We start from the raw sequence: 9022 nt of genomic DNA on the forward strand, positions 1-9022 counted from the left end.
ACAGCGCTGTGCTCAGACTTGTCAGGCAGCACAATCGGTTTTAAATTGGCCTTCCGGTCAGTGGCATGCGCGTGGTTGCTCCTGAGAGCCCGGTATCAATTTAACGCTGGTGATAGCCGGCTGCATTAAACTCACCATAAATCAGACAAATGGTGGGCCTCTTTCGCACAGCTCAGCACTTAAAGTGTGTGCCCTTTAGTGTAGTACATAAATATCCCCAAAAAAATGAAGCCACGTGCGCACGAACTGGTTACAGAAACAGAAGCGAACAGCCCAACGAAAGCATTCGGAGCATTCGGAGCATACCTAGAGCAGACGCCTTGTAACAGACGACAGTGACAAGAGCTCACCTGTGAAAGTCCAGCGGGAAGCGATGTAGCTTGACACCGACGGTACTGTCCATGCTGTCGCAATGTGCCACGGCGCATTGTTTCTTCACACGCCGCAAGCGCATCTTGAAATAAAGCGCTTCAAAAGAACAGCGCGAAGCGTGCAAAGACGGAAAAAGACTTCGCACTGGCCGCACGTCGAAGGAAACGACAAAACCGAGAAAACTGCCGCAGCGGTGCGGCGAGGTGCAAATTTTACAAAACGGTGACAGAGAAGCGACGCGCAAGGACGACGAAAACTTCGCAAAAGGGGCATTTCGAGACCGGCGAGCTAAATTTATAAGCTTTACCAGGCGCGTTATTGCAGACAGCTGGCGATAAGAAACCGCTTCGTGAGCTCCCGCGGCCACTGTGGCCGGGTGCCGAAACAAGGCCTGCAAAGTCAAGCTGCAAATGCACCGCACACTCATTAACAGGGGGCGTAACAAGAACGTTGCAAAAAATTAAAAATGCGGCGTAATGTTTTGCTGAAATAGTTTACCTATTTTATAAAACGTGGCATTAAAATATTTATTTATTTATTTACGTTGTTTTATAGCGTTTGTATTTGTGCTTTTGAATTTCATTATCTAAGTGTTTCGCACCCTCCCCCCCCCCCCCCCCAAAGTGGCTGTGCTGCTGTCGCGCTAGACCGTTTTTGGGCCGTACAATTTTACATCCGCCTTGTCTTCACCGGCAGCCACCAAAGTTGCCTGCCAACGGCTCTTGAGTGTGTCGCACAAATCCATTGGAACGAAACTTTCGCACGATGTTGCCAGCGCCGTGCTCAGCGATGCCACGCTATCCGAGTCTGTCAGTAGACTCGTGTTCATGCGACGCGTAACCGTGCGTGGGGTGTCCTCACTAAAGTCGAGCCTGACTAACAGAGGGTAGTGATCGGAAGTACACGGCGTGCCTGCACAGCGTGCCTGCGGGGAACGAAAGAACCTCGCAGCTAACGACAAACGAAGCGATCTCTGGCGGAAAAAACTTATCCAGCCGGCTCGCTGACAGCGCTCTCTCCCACGTCGCTCCAAACGTATCTCCGTGAAGTTGCACCACGCGTCGGACAATCTGAAGTGGATCGCGAGGTCGCGGAGCGTGCGGGCACCGGCATAAGGGCGACCGTGAACCTGTCCGTGGAGGTCGCGGACGGGGTTTAAAACACAATTGAAGTCACCAAGGACAAAAGTGGGGCAAGGCTCAAGAAAAAATGAAGCGAGGCGGTCAAAAAAATCTGAACTAGACTGCCGTACTGGCGCGTATAACCAATGCACGTATCCGTCGCTGGCTTAGGGTGAAATCGACCGCGAGAGTACGGCCGTCCAGCCCAGAGGGGCGATGAACACCCGAACGCAGGCAGGGGTTTAGAAAAACGACATCAAAACCAGACTTATGAGAACCCGTCAATTAAAAATAAGCAAAAACAGAAAACCGGGAAGTGAAGTTGAGCACATCAAGTGAACTCTGAAAATTTCATTCTTGTAAAAACAGGATGTCGACAGCCCTAGCCCTAGCAAAATGCATCACCTCTCTGCTTGTCTACAGACCCGAATCCCCGAACATTCAGGGCGAGCAAATGCACAACCGCCAGGACTGCCAGGAGCACTGACAGTTCAACGTACATCCTACAGAGCCCCGCCATCGGTGGTTTTCGACGCGCACGGCACTTTTCGACCGCAACGTTAATTGTGGGGGCTTTCTGATTCCGATGATGGAGGGCGTTTGTAGTCCGGTCTGACAATGTCCTTTTTATCCGCGTGTCATCGGCGTCTGTGGCGTTACTAACCGGTTGTCGCGTGGTCCTGGCGACGCTCGCAGCTGAAGTCGATGCTATAGTCGCAGGTGGGAGGGGCTGGCCAGCTGGTGACAGGAGGAGCGTGTCGTCTACGCCTTGAGGAGTCGTCGTGCCTGATTGCTCGCACATTAGTTCGCTTGTCAGGCGAAATGGCGCGTCACTGTCTGGAACTTCCTCCATGATGTCCGACGTTGCGCTTGATTCGTCGCCGCTGTTCGCGCTGTCGGAGGTCTCTACGCCCGGAAGCGGCGACAAGGGGTCGGCGAAGACTGTGCCGAACGGCTCCGCTTCGGTTGAAAACGACCCCTCGTGCTCCTTCCCGGCCACTTCCGTCACGGGGGTAGACTCGAGTTCTCTCGGGCTGCTGCTCGCCAGGTCCGCGCCGGCAATCGGCGCTCGGACTGCGGCGCGTCCCGTGATTCTGCAGCCACATTGTCCTTGCTGGGTACTTCCTTGAGGCAGCTGCCGCCGCATAGGATCGTGGTCGCAGGCAGTCCGCTGTGGCGTGGCTTCCGCCGTAGCGCCTGCATGACGCTCCGCATCCGGTTGGGTCGTGGCCAAACACTTCGCAGCGAGAGCTCTGCAGCGTACGGCACGCCGTGCCGATGTGGCCGCCCTGTCCGCAGCGGGAACACACCTTCCGATCGCATCGGTAGTCGAACATGACGCGGTGGCCTTGGATGGTCAGGACGTTTAGCACCACCTGCTTCATTTCCATCCGGACCACGCGAGTACCGCTGCCGATGTGACGACGACCCTTTAGGACTGGGTGGTTGATATCCAGCACCTTGCGCAGAAGCTCCGTGCCGCTGCGAGTGCCGCGTCTCCCACGAACAGCGGCACACGAAAAGCCGTCACTTGGACCACGGCGGGGCCCACGCAGGTGACAGGGACAGAAGTGCCGTTCAGGTTGAAGGCGCCTTCCACGAGCATCTTCTGCACCGCCGCTGCCGAGGTTATGGCGACGCAGAACTTAATTCCTCCGTTGTGCTGGAGGCTCTCCACCGCTTTCGGGCCGACAACCGCTTCGATGCCGTCGACGATGTTGTCAGCCGTGGCGTCGAATGTCACTTGGAACAGAAAACGGGACGCCTTCGGGGGCTCCGCACGGAACATCGGAGTGGTAGCAGGTCCCGCGCCTCCCCTGACGTCACGGGCGGCCGACAGGGCTGCTGCTCTAACGGAGGTTGCCCGAGCACCGGTAAGGGCGCGGCGCCTGGGCTCGGAGGCTGGTAGCGGGACCTCCGGGACGCACTGGATCCAGGGCCTGCCTACAATAGTTCACGAAACTTCTCAGGAAGCCAACTGGGAGGAACTGCACTCGGTCACGTTTGTCGGTGCGTGGCTGGTCGAGATGAGTCCACGAGCAGGTTGCGGCGCACGCCTTTTATTAGTTTTTCCGCGCCTGCGCATTAGCGACTGCGGCGATAAGCCGGACATCACAGCTATTTTCGTATCTTCTTTATTTTTCGTGAGGCGGCGCCTCGGTAAAAAGAGGTCATCACACCCGTTATGTAGCACCAGTCAGGCCACTTATCCTGCTTCATCTTTCCTTCACTGTGCTCCGGCGTGGTCTAGTGGCTAGGATACCTGGCTCTCACCCAGGAGGCCCCGGTTCGATTCCCGGCGTCAATATGTGAGGTCTCATGGAGTAATAGCTCAAATCTCGGTGAGAGCTTACGTTTTCTCTCCGGTATTGCCACTCCAGGCGTTTGCAGGTGTTTTTGCCTAATTTATGTCCTTTCGCCTTGTGAGATCCCGGAGATATGATAATCAGAGGATAGCGCAATTATTCTTAGTTATTCATTACGATTTGGTGTTTGTTATCTTCGTGTCTTCTTTTTTATCGTGGCACATGAGGAGAGTGTCTCATCACGCCCATAATGCTTCCCGTGTCAGGCCACTTATGCCTGCTTCTTCTTTCCTTCTTTCTGCTCCGGCGTAGTCTAGTGGCTAGGATACCTGTCTTTCACACAGGAGACCTGGGTTAAATTCCCAGCGTCGGAATGTGAGGTCTCGGGGTGTAATGGTTAGTACTCTGTACTTTGAATCCATTGATCCGAGTTCAAATATCGGTGAGAGCTTAATTTTTCCCACCGGCGTGTCCACTCCAGGCATTTGCAGATTTCTTTTTTTTTTCTAATTTCCGTCCTTTCGCTTTGCGAGATGCATAATCTGGGGTCAGCGCAACCATTCTTAGTTATTCTTTACAATTCGATATTTGTTATTTTCGTCTCTTCTTTCGTTTTCGTGGAGCGTAAGGAGAGTGTGGGAAGATAAGAGGATGAGGTCACCATGACCATTACGTAGCCAAAGTCAGGCTACTTATGCCTACTTCATCTTCTCTTTGTGCCCTGACTGGTCTATTGTTTTTAATATTAGTATAGCTCTCAAAATATGCTTTAATTACTCAAGAAACCTCAGTCATACCTGAGGTGATCTGAATAAATTTCTTTCAATTGTTTTAATTTTTCAATCTGCAGGAGCCAAGAGATGCTGGATCTACAAGTTTTTTATCATTTCACAATACATACAATGGCTTCCTTGGAGCATTCTGTCACTGGGCGTGGGTCAAGATCTCCGTGACGCACCGCAGGCCATTTTAGAGTGTTCTAGTATGAAAAACTGAGCACCCTGCGATAGGCGGTCGAATGTCTCAGCGAGATGTAGTTGCATCATCATCAGTGAGCGCTGTGACACCCAGCGCGTCGTAACTTGCAGATTCGCCTTATGTGTATGTTCCGGCTGAAGCTGCGGCCCTTGATACCACAAATTGAATGTTCCTCTGCCAGCGCTGCTAGAAAATCTTGAATTATTTCGCCCAGAACCGTCATGAATATCTTGTAACCTACATTGGCGAAGCTTACCGAACGATAATAGCCCACAAAGAGACGTTTTCCGGTTCATCAGTTTTTAGCATCACTGCAACGTGCGACATTGTGAGTGGCATTGTCACGTGTTTTTTTCTCATATACTTCGACAAAGCACTTTGAGGGTAATCAAGGCTTGGTTTGTCCTAAATTGTTTATAAAGGCCATAGGGGCCAGGTGTTTTACCTAATGACCGTTTACCTGCTGGGTGCTGTATTTCTCGGAAGTAAATCGGCTGTTTTGGATGGGTTTCAACTTCATCGAGATTTAACATTAAGAGCAGGAATTCACCACGGAAGCATTCGTCGAGTTTTCATGCGTTGCTCCGTAAATCTTTGAATTTGTCGGTGATCACGGGCTGCTTGATAGCAGTGCTCAACGCCGAAACATCGTCGCCATTTCTTACGTGCCGTATGTTTTTACTGGAAGCGTGCTTTCTTTTTTTTTTTTTATCTGCTATTGCCGGCTTTCTTGGCAATTCTCCAGCCCAAAACTTGTCGACTCGTGCACATACGGTCCTCCACAATAATCATTTGTACCAGCCTGTGTTTATTTTTTCCAGCTGCATTCTTCGCGTCTCGTATTTCTTTTAGATATGTACCGTCTTTGCCAAAAGTAGCCGAGCAGCCCAGCCGGCCAGCGAAGCAAGAACGGGGCCGAGCTGCGGCGCTACCATCGCCGTCGCTGGCCGCTGCTCTCCGGCGACGAGCGTAATCTCACTGACGTAAGCATGCTCCCTCACTCTCATTCTGTGGATAATAATAAAATTTGGAGGACGCTTAAGCTTCGCCTTCAAGAGTGGAACGCGATAGCGTTATTACATCGCAGGGGACGCTTTCCCAGCAGAAGCGCTACGGCGCAGCGATCACGTCAGAGGCGTCCGGCATCAGACGCTGCACCTAGCAATCGCGCTGTGAGCGGAAAGAGGAGCCGCGTCGCCTAAACACCACTGTTCGAGTGACGCACGCTGGATGTTGGAAGGGGAGAGAGCGAGAAAACTTATTAAACGCAAGGGTATTGGGGCATCCTCGCACCGGTACCCGCGCGGCCCAAGGGGAGAAGCGGGTGAGTGAAGATAGTGATCTAAAGAAAGGAAAGACGCTTGATTTTACAACCCGTGAGGGTGCACGGCGAAACGTCAGGGGCGAGTGGCGCACCACGTGTCGGGGCAGCGCCGCACATAGAAGTTGCTTTTTATTTATGAAGTGCATGCCGGGATTTATCGCTCACGGCCAACGACGCCGACGACGCCGGCTTTTCTGCAGCACGAGCTCCTTAACGCTCCCGCGTTAAAACGTAAGCGAGTATCATGTGCGGTGTCTGATTTTGCGCCTTCATAACGCTGCGCTACTGAGGCAGGGCGCTCCGCATAGCATCACTTGCTCAATGCTCCTTTTTGTCTGGCGCTGTGAAGCTGCGCTGTTCGTTAGAATGCCTTCGCGTTTAATATCGGTACAGTGCTCCCGGAGTTGCAACGAATGGACAAATGCACGCTTTTATACTCGTTTAAATTGTCCCGGAAGTATGGGGAGGAACTCATTTCTAAATCTCGATGCGCTTTTCCAACGGTTCCTAGCCGTCTGTTGTGAACGCTACCGGATTTGCTGTCACGCTAAGTCAAGCTGAAGGAGAGAAAATTAAAAGACTTCCAAATGTTTCATGTGCCCCTCTTGCTGCATACCTTCTTTTCCGCTATTTGGTAACGTACGAAAAACGCGTTAGTGTTCTCCGCGTTGGTAATTACGTTCATGTGTCAGCCTGCTGCCAATCTGTTCGCTTAATGAGTGAACTGCATAAAAATGTCATTCTCACACCTAAAGCATATATATTACCCATTTTCTCAATAAGTGCGGCCGTTTCTTTTTTTCTTTTGTTTCTTTTATGAGGAAACACCACGCGACCAACCTAACAGCAATATGTCCTGGAAGTAAAAAGAAATTCGGACACGTGGCATTTGGTTTGGACTGCGAACTACTTTTGCGTTACTGTCTATTACCTAGCAACTTGATTGGTAGTTTAGTGACCGTTGGCAGGGTGGTGCATCGGTGACTCGATAAATAAGTTGCTGGAACAGAACCTTCAAGTCTGACACAAGAACAAGCTCGCAAACCTGAGACTCCCGTCATTACTGAACACCCTGGCCGCAAAAAGATGAAGATTAATTACGAGGGCATTTCAATGCAAGTGGAAGAAAAAAAGTCTTCGTAGGCATCCTTCGCAATAGCAAGGCTTTCTTGGGGGAATCATATGCTCAGGAATATTTGCATCACTTATTCGGCATTGCCAAATATTTTTTGAAGCAGTTACAATCTCTGCTCAAATACTCGGCATTCAGTTTGGCGTTGCAATCGCGAAAGCAATTACGCACTTCTGTCCGTTAACAAGCGGCGGCAAATGCGACATTAACGGATTGACCTCATTACATAGACAAGAATAGCCGCACTAGAAACAGCAGAAAATATCGCCTCGTTTTTATTTCTCTTTAGCTCAGCGAAGTGTCATCATTGCCGACTAGGAATCGCGGGAAAAACTAAACCCATGTTTTTATCATGCCCTGTCTGACGTGCTAACTTTTCGAATCATTTTATCTACGGGAGCTGTGTACTGGTATTCCACATGCAAAGCGTTCTAACGAAAAGCGCAGCTTCACAATGCAAGCCCGAAATCAGCGTTGAACGCGTTTTGCTGTGCACAGCGCCCTCTATGATTAGCACAGCGTTTTAAAGGAACGAAATCGTGTGCCGCACATGGCACCCGCTTACATCTTATCATCCCAAGAAAGATAGCGAGGGGGCAGCCTTACGTCAGCGAACTTACACTCGCAGCCGGCGAGCAACGGCCACTGACGGCGACCGCCACGCCGCCGCTCGGCCCCAAGCTTGCTCCGCCAGCCGGCTGTGCTGCTCGGTTACTTTTGGCAAAGACGGTACCTGGTTGTGTGCTTTCTATCCCGATAAGATGCTCGAGTTACTCAGACAACTGGAATTCGATTAATATTTATTCATACTTCATAATGCTGCTCTTCTCGGCGGCTTTCATTTTTGCGAACTGCCTCCATTTCTGCTTAGATTTCTTTTGGGACCATCTCAGAGAGACAATAGCCGCCGACGGAATTTCGCCTGATGGTTTCAGTGATGCTTTCGCATTATTATGGCGTTGTTTCCCAGTCTTGAAGTAGGACCAAAGAATACTTGTAAAAAGCTAACAGGGTGTCAGAAGTTAACAGCGCAACTTAAACCCTACATTCTCAAAATTCACCTGCATCAGGAAGGTTTAGCGTCACCTTTTAACAAAAAAAGTTATGGAAAACTGCTTACGTGCTTGATGCTAAAGGCTTAGATTTAAAAAAGTGGATTAAGGTACAGTGTGGTGGATTAAGGCGAATTATGATATGTGTTGATGTGTTTTACGATGGGGGTTAAGTGGATCAGAAATAGTGAAGCGTATACATACTGCAGTGATAATCAACAAGGCACTCGCAACCACGGGACCGTCCCGATGACGTAATGCCGATATTTCGGCACCACTTTTTCTCGAAACCGCAGCCGATGAATTTCACTGCTAATGGGGATACATATTACGTCTTTCACAAGTAACCTTTAACAAACCTTTAACAAGTAAAGATTTGCTATCGCTTGTGTTCCATGCGGTCTTTAACGAAGCTTACGAGCTGAGAGGTCTACATCATTTGCAGCATCTCATGCAGTGGCAATTCCAAAGGCAGATGAAATAAACGAATTGGTAGAGCTGAGCTTGCCGAGTTATCGCCCTATTTAGTGGGAACTTATTAGCAATAGCAAATGGGAATTAGAAACCAAGAAGACTGAAGCGTCAGCCTTGCTTTCGCATCTCACAAGCTACTGACCTCTGGTTCGCCTCAGAGGCTCGTCTAAGCGTCTTACGGTCGAGAGCATACCCAACCCTGTTTGATGTCAATTTCCTCCGGCATTATATTCAGCTCCGCTGACTTGTCAAATCTCTGAGTA

At 50.4% G+C, this 9022-nt stretch overlaps 1 non-coding gene across 1 annotated transcript; it reads left to right on the plus strand.

Annotated features, from left to right (window-relative positions):
- The first annotated feature begins 4101 nt into the window (after nucleotides 1-4101).
- On the plus strand, nucleotides 4102-4173 carry TRNAE-UUC (transfer RNA glutamic acid (anticodon UUC)). Its single transcript has one exon. It is a non-coding gene; the product is annotated as a tRNA-Glu (tRNA).
- Nucleotides 4174-9022: the final 4849 nt, after the last annotated feature.

The sequence above is a fragment of the Amblyomma maculatum genome, chromosome 1 (genome assembly GCF_055883805.1).
Source record: "Amblyomma maculatum isolate TAMU_Amacu chromosome 1, ASM5588380v1, whole genome shotgun sequence".
Taxonomy (NCBI): domain Eukaryota; kingdom Metazoa; phylum Arthropoda; class Arachnida; order Ixodida; family Ixodidae; genus Amblyomma; species Amblyomma maculatum.